The following is a 20,885-nucleotide window of genomic DNA, read 5'->3' as shown; positions in this document are numbered from 1 at the left end:
GGTATCTGAGGTCTGCCAGGGCACACACGGCCTCTGCCCCACATAGTGAATCCTTTTCCACGAAACAAAATGCAGCAGGCAAAAGCAGAGAGCAACAATGAGGACAGAGCATCTGGGGCAGAGGGCTAACCCATCTCCATGAGGAGAGGAAGAGAGGCATAACTGACAATAAGTGGCCTGACTGGTGCCATACTGGCCATGGCTTGGTCCCAGGACTCTTCCTGGGTGCCTGCATGCTCCACAGCTGGATACTGGTAATCTTAAAGCCTCCCTCTTATCTGCATGTACTGCCATACCACATCAAACCATATGGAACGAGAGTGGCTGAGCTTCTAAAAACCTTGTTGCCTATTTTGTCACAACATTTGCAAAATTCCCTTCCTTGGCCATCCCTTCCTCTCCTACAGCTCATCTAGCTAAGGAACAGCAGAAGCAGAAGGTGGGGCAGCTCTGTGATGTGCCATGAAGACATCTACTAGGCTTGCAGGAGAGATGGTCCTTCCAGTCCCTGCTCTGCTGGCCTGAGTACTCAGTGCCTCTGTGCACCAGTGTCCTGCCAACACAAAGATCCCACCACAGCACAGAATTTCCTAATGTGTTGCCCACAGCACCTTTATTCCTTTCCCCCTCTCCATTCTGTTTCTTGGACAGTCCCTCTCTAGGGGCCACACCTCCCCATCCTTATTTTCTCACGCTTTACTGCTCCCAGTGTCACTGTGCCCATCCTGTGTTGCTCCCTGCATTATTTTTACTGCCAGAGCACTACAACGGAGATGAAGCTGGAAGAATAGGTGCACCTTTTACAACTGGGCATGGGCTGTGGTGGGATGGGAGGAAGGTCCATGGCAACTCACTGTTTTCATAGAATCTCTGTTTTTCCTGCATCCAGGAGCTGCTGCTGGAGGGACGTCAACTTTGTCCTGATGTGGAGGAGAGCAGGAACTCTGTCAATGCCAGGCATCAGTCTTTCTGTTGTAGACTCCAGGCATTATTGGTTTGGGCCCAGTTCCCCAAAGTTCTTTGCAAACTAAGTGGCTCTACTGAGGTGACCCTTTGGGCAGGTGCCTTGCTCTGCCACCCTCCCTCTTTGGCTGGATGGCTCCTTGCATCTCCCAGCCAGCCAAGCCTGCTGTACAAAGCTGCCATCTCCAGCACTGTACACAGAGCACTGTGTGAACAGCAGGCTCTGAGCATGCTGCCTCACAGCCTCCAGTGCAAAGGTGGCCCCAGGGCACTTCCCGTGGATTTTCCACCCACAGGTGCCACCACCCTTCTGGAAGGAAGCAGTCAGCCTTGTTTTGAGCTGCTGCCTTGCAAATGCATCCTCTCTAGCACACAGTTGCCTGACCCAGGACAAAGCAACCTGTGGCCTCAAGGAGTGAAACACAGCCTTGAAAACTGAAAGTGCTGCACACAGACAGAGCAAGTGATGCTCTCCACTAGCTCCTGTGACAATCGCCTTTCTGCTTTTCAGTCTTTGTCAGGAACAGGAATGATCCCTATTGTTTATTTTCCTGCCTATTTTCCTTTTCCTGCTGCCTTCACATCTGCTGCAGAGCAGAAATTAAAGGAGATGGATGCAGACCTTGGTCTGCTTTGTGGAAATACTTGTAGTATTTTCAGGTTAGGTAAAGGTCTTTCACTAACAAATCCTACCTGCTGACCCCAAAGCACATGAGATCCTCTCAGATTCCTCGTACTTTTGTGTTGCTCTTGGAAAAGCTTCTAGCAGCTCTGGAACGTGTCTCTGGAAACTTAGTGAGCTAGTTGCAATGCAGAGCTCAGAAGTGCTCTTTCCACATGTGCTACCTCTTGGAAGCCAAGGAGGGATTCCTAGGGTCAGGAAGAGAGAGTGTATGCCACCATGTGGCAGCAGATTCCCAAGTGTGGAGCTCAGGAGAGCTTGAGGCAAGCCCAGCTTATAGTTCAGGCTGGAGGAGGGCCTGGCCCTTGTAGGCAGAACTTCAGCAAGGAGTTATGACCTTCTGTGCATGGACAGGGAGGTGCTGTACAGGCACCCTCTGCCATCTCCAAAGGCACCAGCCACCCCCTCTGTGAAGGTAAGATTTATTCTGCAATTGAGCAGCCCTGGAATTTACCATGGAAGACAATATTCATCTGAGAATTGTGTTCCAGCACCAAAGACCCATTATTCACAGTGACAGCCTGCAGAGCTGAAAATAAACAAAGAACAAAATCAAATCAAGTAGCTTTGGACAGAAACCACCCTGCCTCAAGGCACAAGACAACTTCTAAGCAAGAGAGACAACTTCTGAGGAAGAAACTCTTTTGGAAGCACATTATCCCACTGATGCAAAGCTTCTTGCTTTTCTCTTAGAAGCAACCAAATACTGGCCTGCCAGAAGACTTTGGGCGAGATGGAGGCTTAATTTGATCCAGGCTGTTCTTATCTCCTATATTTTAATTTTTTTTTTTTTTTTTTTTTTTTTTTTTTTTTTTTGGTTAAAAGAAAAAAGAAAAAAAAGAGAAAAGTTTCTCATCTTTCTGCCAATGAAGAGAGCCCTAAATATCTGAAGTTAATATAAAAAGCCCCTGCATTGTTTGTAGCCTGAATTTATGCTACAATGAGGACTCTGAGCTGTCACTCATATCAACAGGCTCTTGGCTCTAAACTCAGCAATGGCCACTCAAGTCTTAGCTTCCCTCACTATTGCATGTTGCCTGAGGATCTGTTTATCCCCTAGGCTCTGTACTGCCCTCCTAGGCAGCAAAATGCCTATTTCTGCCTCCTCAACAGCTCTTCCAGAGTGTTGCACAGTAACTGCTATCCTGTATTCCATAAATACAGCACTGTCAGCTTAAAACATTTGAATATAGAGAGGAGTAGCATGGGGACAACTACCTAGTTGGTTTACTTGGATATTTCATTCTCTTAAGTGCTACACTGTAATTTGAAGGTGGGAATGAAGCTATTGACAAGGCTGAAGTCTTTTGCCCTAGAGATCCAGGTAGTCCAAATGGCCCTGTTCCCAAAAAACTTGGAGTAGACTTGTCCTGACCATCTGGATCCATGCAAGCTACTGCTATATCAAGTTTTATCTGATTTGGTTGTTGGGTTTTCCAAAATCTCCTATTCTTTGCTTTTCAGAGGAAATATGTCTAAGAGGCTAGACCATGCTGGCAGACCTCCAAGACCTTGTGCTGATTTGCCCTGGTGGAGACTCCAACCCGCTGTTGCTGTCTGGGAAAACCAGATCAGTGTGTCCTTGAGAAGAATATATAGACAATCAGAGTGTGGACTGGGGAAAAATGGACCAGATCTACCTCTTCTGCTTTCCTCTGTTCTTGTGCAGGGTAGAGCAAAGCATTGACTTAGGAAGGTAGGGTTAGCCTTTGGAAATCAGATGCAGCACAGAGGAGGAGGAAGAGGAGGAGGAGGAGGAAGGACATAACATCTTCAGATGGATATATGGAACCTCAACTTTCAAAGGTTAGGCTCACACTCCAGCTCACACTGGCTGGAGAAACAGGTCTTCATACACAGAAACAAACATTCAAAACAAAAAAAAAAAGCATTTTAAAACATTGCCCTGCCTGGCTGCTCCAGATGAGTTTTGTAGTGAATCTGGAGGTGCTTTTTTCATGGAGTCCTGTGCTCCCATTATGCTGCCCACAGCTGCATGGGGTCAGGGCTTGGCACCATGGGTCTCCAGAGACAGTCACCTTAATCAGCTTAAACCACAGCTTGACTCAGGCCTCAAACTGTGCCACCCATCCCAAGGGAAGGTCTCTGAAACAGAGTGACCGCCCTGAAAATTCCTCCTGTGGTCACTTTTGTAAAGTCCTGCTCAGCTCGGAGAGGGATGGGGAAATAAGTTAGTGGCATTCTGTCTCTAAAAAGCAGAATGTTTCAGCTGTGATTCATTTTGTCTGGGGATTTGGCCTGTTTTGCTAATTTGTGGGAAGACAATTCAGCAGAATTGGTAACCAGTTGTTTGCTGATGCCGCCTTTGGGATGGAAGGTTGTTGCCTTCCACCTGGGAGACATGGGGGATACTATTACCAACACAGATTGCGGCACTGTGTCATTTCCTCCATAATGTCCTTGGAGATGTGCAGAGATGGGACTCTCATGTCTGTGAAGGTAGTCTGGCTGATTTTTTATTTCTTTCTTTGAAAGAGCAATAAACACCTTTGGACCGCCCCATGGAGGACTGAGTTGTAGCCCATTGTCCTCAATTTGCCTTCTGCTTCCACTGCCTGTTGTCTTTGCTCCTTTGTGGCATGTGTGAGGATGGATATGTCTGTCCCAAGAAATTGTCTGCAGCCATTTTGCAGTCCCTCTGACATCTGACACAGCACTTGTGGCCCACAGACCACAGGCTGAGAAATACTGTATGGGGTGATGTCTACTGAGTTGCCTCCCAGAACTCAGGTTCTTTGAAACACATAAAAAGAAGCAGTTTCTGTCCTGGAAAAGACATTTCCTTGGGCAGACAAGCATGGGGGAGGCAAGGACAGGGACACCCCAACCACCCAGCAGGACAGTTCTCCAGTCCAGGGACCTGACTTTCCCAGAGTTACTGTCTGAGCAGCCCAGGTGAAGATTTAGGGGGTCCACTTGCAGCTGTGCTGTGACATGAGATGGAGGTGCTGGCAAAGGGCAGGCAGGTAAGGAGGCGCAGTGTGGGTCTGTGGTGGGAGGGAGCAGAGGGGGAGGAGGGAGCTCCGCCAGCCCCACCACACTCCAGCAATCAAAGCCCAGCCTCTGTAATTAATACTATTTAGCCCAGGTTAGTAGCAGAGGAAAATGTCTCTTGTCAGCCTGGCTTTGCCCACTGGCCCTGATTTAGCAACATGAAAGCATTTTTTCTGATTAACTGTTCACTGAAGGAGATAAAAGAGATGACCATGAAATGTTTTCTTTAATGTGATGAATGTAAAGGGACTGGTAGAGCTGGAAAGGGTGAGAGGAGAGAAGAGAGAATGCTTCGACAGCAGATGGGGCTTGGGTGGGAAAAGGGTGTAGGGCAGAGCTGGGGAGCTGGGATGGAGGGGGCTATGAGACAGAGGCAGAACTGGGGGGTGTACAGGACTAGGTTGGCAGGGGCCCCAGGATGGGAATGAGTGGATAACCAGGATGGAGGCAGTAGTAACTGAAACATTTCTGAAAAGAGAGCTATGGTAGCAACTGTAATTGTTACAAATGTATTTATAGATAGATATGTATATATGCATGAGGTTTTTTAAGGCTTTTATGAAGTTGCAGTCTGAATGCCAAATTTCACTGCTCATCTCTACTACTAAGCTAAAAAAATGTTGGTAGCTAGGAAACAAAGTGAAGTAGTAAAGCTCAATTTCTAACATGATGTGGTTAGGATATTTTGGGGAACAGTGATGCTGCTCCTACTTTGTAAAACCATAGCAGGGGGTTGAAAAGCTATATTTAAAAGCTAAACACAGTTCCATACGATCCTTTAAAAGAGATTTCACTGTCATGTAGTCCAAACTGGCCTTCGGTGGCTTTCAGTGTGCTTTTTAACTCTGTGCTGTTGACAGCTTACATTTTAAACTTTTCTCAAGATGGACAATGAAGATGGTTTGACCCACTTAAGATTAGTTTCTGGTTTCTGTGTGTTGGGTAGGAATAGGGTGGGTACTTGCCAGAATGAAAAAATACTAATTTGGAAGAGAGGGGGAGAAAATACAAAGAGCATCCCCAGTCAAATTACTTTTTGCAGAAAAAGATTTTGCCCTGATGTTTTTATGTATTTCAGGATAGAAAGGGAGAGTGTGTAAAATAAGATTATTTCAACTGAGAGGTTCTTATTGAAAGGTAATTGTGCACAAGGTAGAAGATGAAAGTCCTTATAGATAAGTACCTGGTCACAAAAACTTATGTGCCTTGTGCGAGCTGATTGTGCTAAAGCGGATATAACTTTACAGGCAAGCCAGCAATTGTTATCTCCCCAGGATGTGCAGTGGGGGCTCAGACATGCACAAAGGCATCGGCTGTGTTCGACCTTAGGTTGGCTGGTCTGTAAGCAGATCGGATGTCCTCACACCAAGCTCCCCTTTTAAGTCAGCTCAGCTCCTCTCCCAGAGGTCAGAAGAGACACAGGAAAGGTCCCTGAGCAGGCAGTGGGAACACTGAAAGGGAGGTGAGGCTTGAATGCAGACAAGAAGAGTGAAAACTAATTGATCTGAAAAAGCACTGTCATTGTGGGGAATAAAATAATGACTGGGAAGTCCCTTTTATTTACTGAGAGGCAATAATAGCAGAGGGCTGATGATAACACTGAAAGGGTGACATTTTAGGGCTCTTTAATCTAGGAGAGAGAGGCATAACAAGCAACAGGGGTTGCCGTTTCCAGCCTGGCAAATGTAAATAAGAAATGAGGCATGTTGCACAGGGGCTGCTGGCACACATTGAAACAGAGTATGTGTGGGGCTCACCATCTCTTAATGGCTTGGTGTCCAGACAGCTGATTTTCTGGGAGATAAAAACAAGTTACTGAGCTCAGCTGCAGTGATGGCTGAAATTCAGTGGCAGAGCATTAGTCAGGCTAAGAATTCCTGCCTTTTCTTCATTCAGGCAGAGGCTTGACTGAAAAATACCATACTCACCCAAGCACCTCACCCACAGAGACTGTCCCAGGGTGGTGGTGAGTACAGTCACCTTCTTAAGGGGCCGTGATGTTTGCATCGCCGAGAAAAGCGTGCATCCCTTTATTGCCTGGTGGAAAGCGGGATTAGTCTGTGTGGAAGCAGCCACAGGCTGCAGTCACAGTCTTGAGCGGAGGCTTGAGGCCAGGAGTCAATGGCCAGGAGGAGTCAGTGTGGTGTCTGCAGGAACATGGCCACCGCCACACACATGGACCTGGGACAGCCACTCTGAGAGCTGTCCTGGGTGATCCCTCTGACAGCCTGCCTCATCCATAGTATCAGTGCATGTTTCCCTCAGACCTTTCAGGATCCCCTCCTGTTGTGTGCCCCTAGGGCAGAGCCCTCCATGTGCTCCCCTGTCTAACCATGCCTCTGTTCCCAAAATCTCAATTTCTGTGAAATATCCTAAGCCCACTGTAGGCTCAGCTAATGTGCTGTGACCCATCCTGCTAATCTGCAAGCAGCTGCCCAGGCTGCCAGCACATCCCAAGGTTTTGGGGTAAGGGAAGTCCATGCCAAAAGCCCCACCTTGCCTCTGGCATGCAGAGTGGGTCAAGTAGTGCACAGGAGGTAAAAAAATACCTGCCAGCGATGACTAAGTAAAAATGTTTTCCCAGAAAGTGGCAAATCTTTCAGCCTGGAGTCCATTATTGTAAATAATTTTTGTTTTAAAAGCAAACAAACAAATTGGTGGAAGTCTCCCGGCAGCAAGTGCTGGCTCCATGTGAAATCCAGCCTCACAGCCCATGGTTCACAGTTGTCTGTTTATTCTGTCTGCTATTTATAGCTGGTCAAACCTTTCCATCCTGCCTCCTGTTTCCTACTTGCTCTATCTTACTAATTAATGTATTTACTAATTAATGTATTTACTGTCAGTATTTTAATAAAACAAACAAAAAAATAATGAAAAATATTGCCTGTGGGCAGGGTGCTGCTGGCTTGAGGTGTTTGAGAGGACACAGGCCAGCTGGGGAAGCCTGTGCTGTAATGGATATTGAAGAAATGCTGAGATGGGAAAAGAGGTTGTGTACATCTAAAGCATGGGACAGAGCTCAAGTATGACAGGACTGGGTCTGTCTTCCTGGTGTGAACCACAGTATTTTCACTGTCTTTGTCTGAACCACCCCTCATTTCGTGCCAGCTGTGGCTGCTGTTCCTGGTCCCAGCTCGGGCAGCCCCATATCCAGCTGTGGCAAGCGGGCCCCTGACTAGAAGGCATGACAGACATGGGAAAACGATCATTGTGTGGGTCCAAGGGGAAGCTGTTTAACAAAGAGAGTGGCTGGCCGTGGCTATGGAGAAGTTTGGCTGGGACACGGATGTTGAAGGCGATTGCAGGCTGGTGGCTGTGGCCGCTTGGTGAAGGTAGATAGTGACTCCACAGCTGAAAACACTCTGGAAACCTGTGACAGAGGAGCATCCTGAAATCTTTGGGATAGGTGGCACCAGCCAACATGGAATAATGAACTGAACAAGCAGTGAACAAAAAAACATCCATGTGCTACTAAGCCTCACTTCATCATCCACTCTTTTGCAGACGTCCTTTGTACTGCTGCTTCATGAGCCATGACTGCAGCCACCTTGCTGTGTCAGCTTCACATTTTTCTCCTGTAGGCTTGTATTTCCTTACCTACATGCAAGTTTAAGCACTGCTTTATAGCCTCAAGCAGACACCAACCATGTGCCTCTCCCTTATTTAAATTAATTTTACCTGCCAGCACAGCACAAGATTCTGTAAAGTATGGCTATAACTGTGCTCCTGCTTTGTGAGTTGGTGTTTTGGTCTGTGTCATGAACTATATAGGCCCCATTGGCTTTAAAATCCCCAAAATTATCACCCATGCTGATACTGTCTTTCTGAACAGGTCAGTTTCTTTCATTTCATGTTGGGTCATTTAGGCAGTAGCTCTAAACCTGACACTTGCTTCTCTTTCTGAATAGTGCGTGATAAACACTTCTGGATTTTTGAACAAGGGGGATTTGCATCCCTTTGTGGAGGGAGTGTAGTTCACCTGGTTGTTGCATGAGTGGATATTTTCTCATTTAGAGAAGATGATATTGCAATCTACTGCTCAGCAGAAGACAGGTCCACAGCCTAAAATATCTCTGATCCCCTAAGATATCTCTGTTCTCCGTAGGAATCTCCATGTCTGGAGAGTGAGATGATGAAAGTGATGCATGCCTCTGCTCCTAGAAAAAAACTTAGGCAGCTAAGTGGATTAGGTATAACGTGTGGCTAGAGAAAGCCCAGTGAATTTTTCTTTTTTAAGTTGCCTACCCAGGGTGCAAATTCTGAACCCTCTAAAAAGGCCACTTGTGATCACAAATGTTTATAAAAATAAGTTGTAGGATGTGTTTTGTTAATCTTAAGAGGTCTTCACTAAATTAATTTATTACATTTTTTTACACTGGATAATTTTCAGGCTGGTATTTTTTTTTTATCAGGGCTGCTAATAGGATGGGACTGAACTGTTAGCAGTCTCAGGCACTGTCCAGTGATTCACCAAAGCATTTCACTTGGACTACAGATGATATTTGTGTGACATTCAGCATGCCAGACTGGAACATTCAATATTTGGGACTCGTATTCCTCCCAGACAGAAAGGCGCTTAGGAGAGGCTTCAGTCTATCTCTGGGCTCCTTTCTTTAACAAAAATCTGATTAAGTTAATTATGTTTTGTGAGAAAAAAAAAAGGAATAGAAAAAACAACATGAGATGTCAGTGAAAAGAAATAGAAAAAGCTTTCTGAGCAAAAGGCTCGAAACAATGGATTGCTGCCATCTTATCTGTTTCACCTTTCCTACTGGCTCAGCTGTGATTTACATTTCTATTGATGAATCAGTGATCCTGATGTGAAACAGCTCTGCAAATAACCAGAGCAAAATCCATGCATCCCTTCTCAATATTACAGCTCAATATTTTAGTGGAATAAAAAAACTGAAGATTTTTTTTTAATTGATATTTTTTTTGGAAACTGGACAATGGGGTTATTTTATCAGAATTGCTTTGGCAGATATAGTAGAGCACAGAGTGGATGCTCCAGGAGAGCAGGCTCTTTCTGTAGGACACCACCCCACATTCCATCTTTTTCACCTAAGCAATTTTTTTTTAACGCCAAATGCCTTTTCTGACAAGATTTCCAGGGGTCTTTAAGAATCTTATCAAAAAATGGATAAAGGTCTAATGGCTCTTCCTCCATCTGGTACAGAAGGGAGTTAACAGCATAACAATGTGAGAATGTTTAACAGTTCATGCAATTGCACAAATGTTTCTTTTATTCCTAGAAATAAGAATCAAAAAGGGCTTTATGAGTTTGACAGATTGCCCCATTCTACACTGTCAGTTGCTCATTTCAGTTCAACCATACACAGCTGCAACATGTTTGATGTCCTGTGAACCCAAATCAAAGCAGTGAACATCTTCCTAAATATTTATGTAACAAAACCTGCTCAAAAGACTAAATTATCTACAGAAGGAGTCCTACAGGAAGCACCTGCACTTTGGTATTTAGTTCAGTACTGTGTTACCTAATGCTGCTGACCTGTTCTGTGATCTTGGAAAAAAAAAAAGCTTTTTTATTTGTTTCCTCTCAGATCCCATCACTCTTTTGTCTCCTTACAGGCTGAGTGCTTCATAGTGGATTCTGTCTCATCCTCTTTTTTTGTGGGAGGCTCTGTGTGGCTCAGTCAAAGCCCATAGAGAGTGATGTCATATGAATAATGCTTGTCACCTGGACAGAAAAGTGGAGAGGTCTGTCGGATTTGCCCCCTTGTCTGTTGTGGCACAGGACCATTTAATGGTGTTGTAAAAGTTGATGATGTGCTTGAAGAGATCAGACCTCACCTTGGGATGCTGCTGCAGTTCCTTGTTGCTGGCACAATAATGCAGAAATGCAGATGTGTTTCCTGCTGATGGCCTGGACTAGAGGCAATACAAAGCAGCTTGAAGGAAGATTTGCTCAATTCCAGCTTCAAAGACGTAGGAGGTATTTTTATTGAAAGAGGAGCACCAGCATGGTCCCCTGTAAAGGTGCAGGTGCTGCTCTGAGGCATGAGCTCCAGTAAGCGAAGTTAAATCTATGGAGAGAAGCAGAGTTAAGGAAGCCTAGCTTATAATGGCTGCACTGCAGGGCTGGAACTCCCTATGCTTCCCATACTTACTCTTACAATACCCTCCAATCCAATTCAAATCCTCTACCAGGCTGTGTAGCAGGCAGCAAAGGCTGGACATGGTGCCTGGACACCAGACTCACCAGGGACTCTCTGATGCCTGATGGGGAGCCTATTGGGGTGCCACCCTCATCCATGTGCCTGCAGCACATCAGCAGAGCACTTTCCAACCACAAGGACTACTCTGAGGAGACAATGTCTTGGGCTGACACAATGTGCAGTGAAGGCAAGCAGTTCATCAGAAAAGAGAGGAGGGAGTTTCCAAGATGTTCAGAGCTGTAAATGAAAGAAGAGCATATGAAAAAGGAAGACAGTTTTCTGTAACTTGGATCAGTCTGAGCTGTTAAGACTCCAGTTTGTACAACACTTCAGTCCTGGAGTATTTAGGCTTTTTATGTAACCAAGCTACCTGGCTTTGGGCTGTTCTTTGCATGGGGCTTCTTACAGTTGCTGGACCAAAAACATAGTGACATGTAGTATTTCTTTGAAAGTTTAATGGGGATAAAAACCATATGAAGGTAATGAGATAAAAATCTCATGACATCTGTTTGCACTTTTAAAAATTGCATGAAAACTGAAAGCATGCAAATAAGCTCAGCATTTGATGAGTGGTGAGCAGTCTTTTCTCTGCTTGTGTGTCAGCCTGGAGCTGCTAATGACTAGACAGGCTGTAACTGCAGCTAAGAGAAAGCCACAAGAAAACTTGACTAATAAAGCAAAATGCCAGCTTTCAGTATTGCTGGAGTCCCCACACAGGTGAGGGGACAGTCTTGAGAAGTCCTGAGAACTGCTGATTCCACCAAGCTGGCTCAACACAAAGCCCATAGTGACTCTGGAGCAGACAATCTTTTGCCTCTCTTTCAAATCACTCAGACACTATCTAACCCTCTTCCTACACCCTGAAGGTCCAGGTGTTATTTCAGACTGAAACCATGACAGCCAGGTCATCCCCAGACTTGTAGCTGGTGGAATCAGGCAATCAAATGCAGGATGCTCCAGGTTTCTCTACAGGTGCTGCAGACATTAAAGCATGGGAGGTCATGGCAGGTATAGGAATCAAAGCCTGAAATTGTGCTTGCAGCAGCAGAGAAAAAAAAAAAAAAAAGAGAGGACACCACTGGAAATATGCACCTGGAATGAATCCCTCTTTCCGTCCTATGTCCAACAGTGGCCAGCACCAGGTTTCCTAGAAGAGATGTGAGAGCTTGGAGGACTCAAGCGTGAAGTAAGCCTCTTTCTGCTCTTCATCCTGTCATGGGCCTACCTGCCAACTAAGCAGCTCAGTCAATGAGAAGCCAAAGACAGGTCCTGGAGCAGGATAACTCATAATCCTTCAGACAAGTGGTCATTATTTGCAGTGTTTCTGAGCCTTGCTGACTGCCTTCAAAATTATAGAAGTTGGCCTGATGGTACACAGATAACTGAAGTCAGACATTCCCCCTCTGGTTGAGAGGGAAACTCCCTAGGCCAACTCTCACAAACTAGCAACAAGAATGAGACGAAAAATTGCATAACTTAGTGTTATTTGCACTGGCCCTGTGCCTTCTAGCTACTCAGGCCCTTTCTGAGTACTGCTGAGTCAAAATATGGCTGACACTGGCTGGTGTCAAAATATATGTATTCCACTGGAATTCCCCATTCTTTAACTTTTTTTCCTCCATCACTTTTGTGCTTATAAGGGAAAAAGGCAGGTGTTCACAACTGTACCTTTTAAGACCACTGGCACTCTCCTATTGATTACTCCCTTTCTCCTTCCTGAGGCAATGTTCATCCTGGAATGCTCAAGGTCTTGCTGCTATCACTGCATGGGGGTGGGTGATCACACCTGTGGCTCACACCATCTGATACAAAGGTGTTGGGACCTCAGCAGTGGTCCCATCATGACTACAAGTGCCAGCTTCCTCCCTGAGCATTACTACATATCACCTAGAACCCCATAAAGTCCATGAGTCAGACAAAGGCTCCAGGGTACCTTTACTTGTTTTCATCACTCTGACTTTCTCTTGTAAAGGGACCCCTCTTCACTGAAGCACTGAGGAGTGACTCCCCAAGCTTTGTCAAGTCTTTTCTTATCCAGGAGGCATTTGCATCGCTTTTATCTCATTATACATCTTCCTTACCTCATTACACATCCTTCTTGTATTATTGTACATCATCCTTTCTGGATCATTAAAGCAATCAGCACATGGCAGTGAAGAAGGGCTGCTGACCAGTGAGGGAGCTTTGCCAGGGAGGAATGTGGAATGAAGGATAACTATTATAAGGTTTGGGTGCAAGCACGTCAAGATCCAGGATCAGGGAAATTCAGGACTATTGTATAATGCAAGGGATCTCAAGATGCTAAAAAGACAGACTTGCCAACAAATGCAACAGTGCAGATTTGTAGAAAAGCCTGGATGATGAGTGGACAGAAATCCCAACAACCCCAGACCGTTCCACTTGATAGATCTACCAGCCTCTGCCTTTCACTTCAGGGCTTTACTAAGGGAATTTGAAAAACACACTACATCCCATTAATTCTTGCTGGAAAGCTCTTCTTGAGTTAGTTGACTCTTCTCCTTAGGTCAGTCTAGCAAAGAAAAGCTCCTAAGCTCCTCCTGACTTGAGGACCTAAGCTCTTGGGCTCTGTGTCAGGACAGTATCCATGGGAAGGGAGAGCCTAAGAGAGGTTCTGTTAGAGCCCAGTACCAAGAAAATGGATGATGAAATGAGGGGACAGCCATCACATGGATAGAGAGCTGATGGAGCCTCACTCCAGGATATCTATTAAAGTCAGCTGCATGTAAGCACTTTCTTTGAAATAAGTGCAAGCAGTTCTCTGAGTAAGAACTCAGAGGCAAAATTGGGCAAGGCTTGGCTTGGTGGTACAAATGTGACTGCAGTCAGAAAATACTTTCTTTTCCTTGAGATGCAAACTCACTAACCTCTGTGGGATGTAGCAGAGGGGGGCAACACTGGAAATGAGAGTAAGAATTGCACAACACACTGTGATAGAAACCAGGCTTGACTCCCAGCCAATGTAAATTCGAAGTAAGTGCTATATTGGATGAGATCAAAAGTCCACCTAGTTCATTCTCCTAGCTTGGACAGCAACTGCAGTATAAAAACTGGGCATTGATAGAGGGATCTTTTCCCTTCTGCACTCTTTTAGCACCTGACAGCTTGCACTGCAGACACATCCTGAGATGGAGCTTTGGCTAGACCACTGTATTTGACTATGAGAGGCTTCTTATCATCTGTTGTGATGTTTGAGCCACTGAGATGGTTGTTTTCCACAGTATCCGGTAGCAATGAGTTCCATGGGACGGTTATGTCCCATGTGAAAGGGCATAACTGAGTGGGTAGGAGGCCAAATGAATGTTGCTGCCAGAACTATTACCCCCCCCCACACACACCCTTTCTCAACATACACAGAATTAAAAACTATGAACTTTTCAATTACAGCTTATGAAGAAATCCTGCAGCTGTACCACACAGAAAAAATGGGAAAGTCCGAGTTCAAAATGGGTTGTTGGCCATCCCACATAAGTAACATCTTCATGGGAATTTTGCAAAATAAATTTAATTGTGATGCTGCAAAAATGTTGTGCAAATAATGTTGCTGTGATACATGTGTTGCCAGTTATTACCAAGCCATAAAGGAGCTGGGAAAGAAGAAACTGAAACACAAAATGCCCTGTGACTCCAGAACACCTTCTGGTGAGGATCAGTTTGCAAACCGCAATGTAAGTTTATGCCCACAATTTAATTGACCTCCTGAAAGCAAAGGTAAACAGGAATAGAAGGGCAGGCGTCTGCGGTTCTCTCTTTCCTCCAGAGAAATTCATTCTCCATTAAGCTCTTCCCTATTTCACTGGCATTTTCTCAGACCCTGAGCAATAGAAAACAATACCTAAAAACCAACACTTAACCTAGGTGTGCAGGGAAGGGGGCCTGTGAGACATGCTCAGCGGTTTTGAGGATAGACACACAGCTCCCAAATCTGACAAGGAAACCTGAGACCCACCACAGAAACCACCCAGCCCAAAACAAAAAGATGGCTTAAGAAAGCTGTGTGCTCTGAATGCACTGCTGTGGTGGGAAGTGTGTCAACCAAACTCTTAAGTGGTTATAGCTGAGAAAAAACCCCATTTTATCTCTCCTCCCAAAACTTGCAATCAAACATCAAAACTTTTGGTTTGGCACAATTTACTCATTTCTTTTCTTTAAATACAGTCTAGCAGTAGAAGAGCGTCAAAACAAACTGAGGAAGCATGAGGTGTCTGGTGTGTCCACTGCCCCTGGTAAGGCAAATTGCTGTGCTTGAGGGCTGCCCCAGGAGAGCTAAATTGGTTGCTTACACCTCATGGTAGGACCCCTGGGACTAAGGATGCGTAGTTTCCCCCTCATTACAGAGACTGGTGGTGTGAAATGCTGCTCCTTTAGGGAGAAACGTCCTCTGGGAGCCATTCGCTACTGCCTTTTTGGCGCACACCGATTATCTGCTGTGTAAGCTGTGCTATATTGGTATCACAATTATACAGCCCCTGCTCCTTCATCTTGTTAATCTGTTAGCACCTGGGTGTGTAGAGTTGGAGCAATGGCATTTAATGTGGGAAGAAAGGCAAGTGCTAGGATTAAGCTGCCCTCCAGTAGTAGGTACTATATAAAGAAAAGCAATCACCAAGAAGGCTGTCTCAGCCCCAGTGCCTGTTCCAGCTCAGCCTCTCCCATACACAGACCCTATTTCTGCCACAGTGGACATTTATGTCCAAGAAACGGGTCTATGGAAAGGGGAGTAGGGCTGTTCACATGTGCTAAGGGCCATCTGGAGAGCTGCAGACCTTCTTGCTGCCTCCTTCCTGTAGTATGGACTCCATGAAGGCCACTGGACTTCACCCTCTAACTCTGAAGCTCTTGAAGGCAGGGATGCTGTCACCCTGCTGCTGGCCAGGCTCTCAGACCTCAGAAACTTCTCTGCAATGCTCTCTAGGCTGCAACACAAGAAGAAAAGGGCAAGTGGAGGAGGGGAGCTTGGGAATGCATGATTCCCATGGTAGCAGAGGCACTTTGTGACCCCAAATAGGCTATGCCATGGGGAGTGAGGGCGATGTGTTTCAAGCTCAGTCAAACCAACGGGCACACACAGTGTGTAGAGAGCCACCATCAGCTTCCTAAATTAAAGCTGTCAACAGGCTTGGGCCACCCAGTATAACAAGGGAGATGTGCTCAACACAAGTACCTCCGTGCCATTTTGAACTCGCTGTGTGCTGCAAGATCAAGGCCACCACACAGCTGGGCTTTGGTACAGGACAGCATAGCCCAGCTCTCCAGGAGCTGCAATCCCAAACCTCACATCTGCTTTCAGAGAGGAAACGAGGCTGGCCACACTCCCTCATGGGGAAATTAGGCAGAAAGAAGAAACACAGCAAGCCTGAAGAGAGAGAGGAGTGGGGCTGGTGTGAGCCAGGGCTTCACCAGAGCCCATTTTTCCTCTTGGAATAAGGAGGCAGGTGGGGAAGTGATGTGCTCTATCCCCTGGGTCTGAAGTTTCCCATTTTGCATTCCCAGCCAGGATTAAGGATGGTAGAATGGGCTGTGCTGTGACACGTTGTGCCTGCTTATCAGTGGGTCACATCAGTCCCTGGCACAGTGGAGCCAGTAGCAAGTGTGAGGGAAACCAGATGGTTGTAGAGGTGTCAGTCTGCCTGTGTTCTGTTTGTACATGTATCACATTCACTTTTGCATACATCTCCACCCACACAGAACTGAACTGGAACTAAGGTAATTTGGAATAACCAAGTGGGATTTCTCTATGACAAATCCAGTCTTGGGATTCACCCTGTGGATGATCCTTGTATAAACCTCCCACCCTTTCAATTACCCTTTCTCCATCCCACTGCAGCCTTGTAATTCCTCTGCTTGCCAGCACTGAGGTGGCTCACTAGGGCATCCTATTCTCCCACACTGGAACAGTGGACCAGTTTGGTACTCCCAGGAGGCTTCGCCTGCAGCAGGTGCTACTCAGAGGCTGGTGAATAAGAGCCCAGGGAGAGCCTGGGAGGAGCTGCCAGCTGCAGCCTCACTCCATTAGCATGAGATGTGCCAAGAGTTTCAGAGTTGATCACCGCCAGAAGGCAACTTCCCGATGCAATTAAGATAGAGGTAAATTCATACACATCTTGTCATTCTTCTGGGCCATGTGTTGCTAATTAAAAGTCAACCTGTATGTTTAGGATCAAGGACAGCAACACATACTTTGGTGGTAGAGGACATTTTTGTGTGTCCTTGTGACACTGGTGGTTGAACCTACAGAACATGGTTGTGACTACCAGTGAGTGAGAGGTTTCCCTTGGACTCTTTTAGCTTATGCTGCACACCTTGTCCCATTTAAAGGCTTATTAAATTCAGAGAGGCAGGGCTGTCCCACAGGTCAAGAGCTTAAACAGAGCTCAGGAGTTTTCAGTTTTGCACTTGAATCAGCTGGATTCAAAGCATGATGTTGGGAAAGCCATCTGGCTTGTGGCTCCATTCACATCATACAGGCCAGGGAGTGCTGAGCCTCCAGTGGGACCCTGCCTGAGCAATAAATCTTTGAGTTAGAGACTGACTGCAGTTTCAAGTACAGAGCACAGCAAGTCTCTAGTCTCTCTTCCCCTTAAGACAGCTGTAATACAAATGGTCAGTCTTTAGAGGATTTTTTTTCCCATCAGGGAATTAAATTTTAACTGGGTACCATTTTTTCCGCAGTCGATGAACATTTCTGTAGGAAGTTTTGTGATCCCAGCAAGTGAATAGAGTTCATGCTCTGACAGCAATTAAATGATAGATCCACTTTTGCATTGAGGAGACAGCATGTGTTCTAGGGTGGTCCATCAAATGCAGAAACAGCAGCAAGCAAATGAAAAGATAGTTCAAACAAAGGATTTCACAATGAGACTCTTACAGCTAAGGCATTTGGGATCATTGGATCTGGATCTAGTTCTCAGCCACAGCTTTGCAGCATGAGCTGAGGCTCTCAGCTTCCTCTTCTCTATGAAAGGAACAGTATTCTATCCATTTTATATGGGAAGGCTGCACACAAATGTGAAGCTATCTAACAGGCTGTACGAGCTTCCAGTAGAAGGAGGCCACAGTTGACTATCCTGATCGTTGCCTGTGTGATTTCAAGAGACTAAAATCCCTTCTCCAAATCATGTGAAATCTCAAGAAAGCAGAAAACCCAAAGGCAAATACTCTGTTTGAAAACGTACCATGAGTTAATCCAGACTTCTACTCCGTAGAGTGACTATTTGGTGTATATTTCTTTGTATTTCCCTCCTACCTTCCTCTTATAATTTAAAGAAGTTCAGTAAAATCTAAAGGTATGTTTCAACACCAGGTTTGTGATCAAGTAACTTTTTGCCTCCTTCAGCTGTGACAGGTAGCTGATTGCTGAGAATTGGTAAAAGAGCAGATTAGCGCCTGCTGAATGTTGCCGGTTCCTGGGGCTGATCAAAAGCCATGCGGTGCCCCTGACAACTCCCCCCAGCCCTCTCTGGTGGCCACCCAGATGTTCTCCCATTCCAGCCTGCAGATTTACAATCTGTTATGGCTCACAGCTGTGAGCTGGACTCAAAGAGGGCTGGCGCTCTGTGCTGGACTCAAAGAGGGCTGGCGCTCTGTGGTTGGGAAGACTAGACCTTGTTTCTGTGTACTGCACCTTGCTTTCCAAAAAATGCGAGTGTTCGGAAGAGTGAACAAACCCTCACAGTAAAGATTTCAAGTGGATGGGTCCCAAAGCAGTGGATCTACATTAAGCATGCAAATAGCCGGATGCAAGGGCACCACAGGTCTCAGATATTCCAGAGAATTCTTGCTATTGTTTAGAAGGTCAGCATAGTCAGTTGTTCTGCAGCTGCTCTAAGCATATGAGTTTTTTCTCTACCACCAGTGAAGATTTGCTACATCACCATTTGGTCTTTGGGAGGAGCAATCCTTCATCAGCTCACTCCTAACCCGGGGACCATTCTCCAGAGTCCTCCTTTAATGCTGGTTCTTCAACACTAAAAGGTCAGACTACTGCCTGATAATGGCTGTCAGTTTACAGGACTAATCTGAGACCTCAGTCAGTAGTGCTCCACTGACTTGATGGCAGGTTGATAGCTCTTAAAATGCAAGAAAAAAAAAAGGGTGCAAACATTGTTACATATATATATATATATATATATACATGTATTTCCCAGCTGGTTATATTCAAGCATGGCATATCAGCTTCCCTGAGAAATCTTCAGAAAACCAGGAGACCCCTACAAGCCTACAAGCTCCAGAAACACCATGCTCATGTGGCTTTTCAAAGCACAGCTGGCGTATTCTTGCCCTTGTTGCCCCAGTCTCTCCCTGTTTAGGTCCTGAAGGCTGGGAGACGGGCTGCCAGGCACTCAGCCTGGGACAGCAGCACGGGGTGCAATACAGCCCTGCTTCAATGTCATGCCAAGCTCTAGAGTCACTGCCTGGGGAAAGGATGATCTTCTGTAGTTATTCTCTTCCCCTCCACCAAAACACTGGGAGATGCTTTAGCTCTTTCTGCACTTTTATCCCTCACACTAAGAAAATGAGCCACTAATGAGAACCATTTGCCTTGTGAGTTCTCACTGCTCTTTGATATCAAGGTCCCTAAAACTACTCCACTAGCTCAGAGACACAGAAAGTGCTGGCTTGTATAGCTTCTGCTCCTGAGATCCAAAAGCTTTGGACTTCACAGCCAGCACAGATTTCTGCTTTCCCTCTGGTCCAGCCACAGAGGCTATTGACCACTTCTGTGTGGAGATGCTCTCGGGACTCTCTGGAACAATTTCGCACACCAGCAGTCTTTGCCAACTCCTAAATTCATCAAGTTTTTCTTCCATTACCTGGAGCTCAAGAGTATCTCTCCAGAGCATCTCCCTTTCCTCAGTAGAGATTACTAAAATTCCTTAAATTAAGATGTCATTTCAGAAATTGCAAGAATCAATCTCCCTTATCCATGTTTGTGGTGTTGGTGGTTCCTAAGGTGGGTCAATGCAGGGGCCACTCATTCTGAGCTGAACAATTTTGTGATATGATGGGATAATTTGGCCACTACAGTGCCAAAACAGGAACTGTGCATGAAGTCAGATGTTTGCAGTGAGTAAGAACATTAGAACCAGGCGTGTTGCACAAACCATGGATAGCTCCAGGTCCAAGGAGCTGTGAGCTGCGGAAGCTTGGAGGAGCTTGGAGCCCTGCCTAATGGGGACGAGGGAGGCTTTGTGAGCAGCATCAAACACTGCTCTCAAAGAAGGAGCTGCATAAATACACTTCTTGGCACTTGGTCAGTGAACAGAGAAATTTCTTTTTCTTTCTAAGAATCTGTTCAGGGTGGGATCTTGGAGCCTGATCTCTGAGTAACTCTGGTGGGGAAGGCCATGCTGAATTCCTTCTCTGCTCTGCAGGGCCAAGGGCTGGGCAGGGTCCCCTCTATGCAGGGCTGCAGTGTCTGAGGATGGTCTTCCAGTTGCTTCTGTGGGGAGCCAACACAAAGATGTGGCAATATTCAGGATAAAGATCCTTTGCTCCTGTCATTCCCAGTAGTTACTGGGAAGAGCATCAGGCTTGACAGATGCTCTGTCAGGGGCTTGAGACCACTCTTCACAATCTTACCAAAGGTCTTCAGAGAAGGATGCAGGCTCAAATTATTCCTTCAGTGCCTGGAAACACTGCACATACTGCAGGCAGGCCTCTCTGGGCAGCAGGTAGACCATTTTGACTCTGGATACAAGCAAAATGAGAACTTCTAAGATCTTGTGCTGCCCTAGCAAAGCCCTACTTTTCAAGAGTTCAGAGCATCCTCTTTTCCGGTAGCCTTCCTGCAGCCAAAACATTTGGTACCATTGACAACCAGGGTTTTTTACTCAATGGGCAACAACTGTCTTACCTCCCATGGGCCCTGTGAGGATTACTGAGTTAACTGCTTTGGAAATGTACAACAAGTGACTTAATAATAGGAGGTGCACAAATATTTTACAATGAGCAGCCTGTCAGTTTCAGCCTTCTCATTTTTTTCCTCAACAGCACTCACTATGAAGTTGCGTTCTTGCATTCTTGCATTT

At 45.8% G+C, this 20,885-nt stretch overlaps 2 long non-coding RNA genes across 5 annotated transcripts in view; one reads left to right on the top strand and one right to left on the bottom strand.

Moving 5' to 3' along the window:
• Positions 1-4,175, top strand: part of LOC137471266 (uncharacterized) — a 35,997-nt gene extending 31,822 nt beyond the window's left edge. For all 4 annotated transcript variants that reach the window (XR_010997496.1, XR_010997498.1, XR_010997497.1 and 1 more), the window contains one exon: positions 3,110-4,175. This is a non-coding gene — a long non-coding RNA (uncharacterized lncRNA). The remainder of the gene's footprint in view (positions 1-3,109) is intronic.
• A 10,726-nt stretch (positions 4,176-14,901) lies between these two features.
• On the bottom strand, positions 14,902-18,934 carry LOC137471265 (uncharacterized). Its single transcript, XR_010997493.1, has 3 exons — positions 18,474-18,934; positions 16,661-18,437; positions 14,902-16,210 (listed from the first exon to the last, which is right to left on the bottom strand). It is a non-coding gene; the product is annotated as an uncharacterized lncRNA (long non-coding RNA).
• Positions 18,935-20,885: the final 1,951 nt, after the last annotated feature.

The sequence above is a fragment of the Anomalospiza imberbis genome, chromosome 3 (assembly GCF_031753505.1).
Source record: "Anomalospiza imberbis isolate Cuckoo-Finch-1a 21T00152 chromosome 3, ASM3175350v1, whole genome shotgun sequence".
Lineage (NCBI taxonomy): Eukaryota > Metazoa > Chordata > Aves > Passeriformes > Viduidae > Anomalospiza > Anomalospiza imberbis.
Note: the sequence above shows the minus strand (reverse complement) of the source record. Positions and strands in the feature narration are given on the sequence as shown.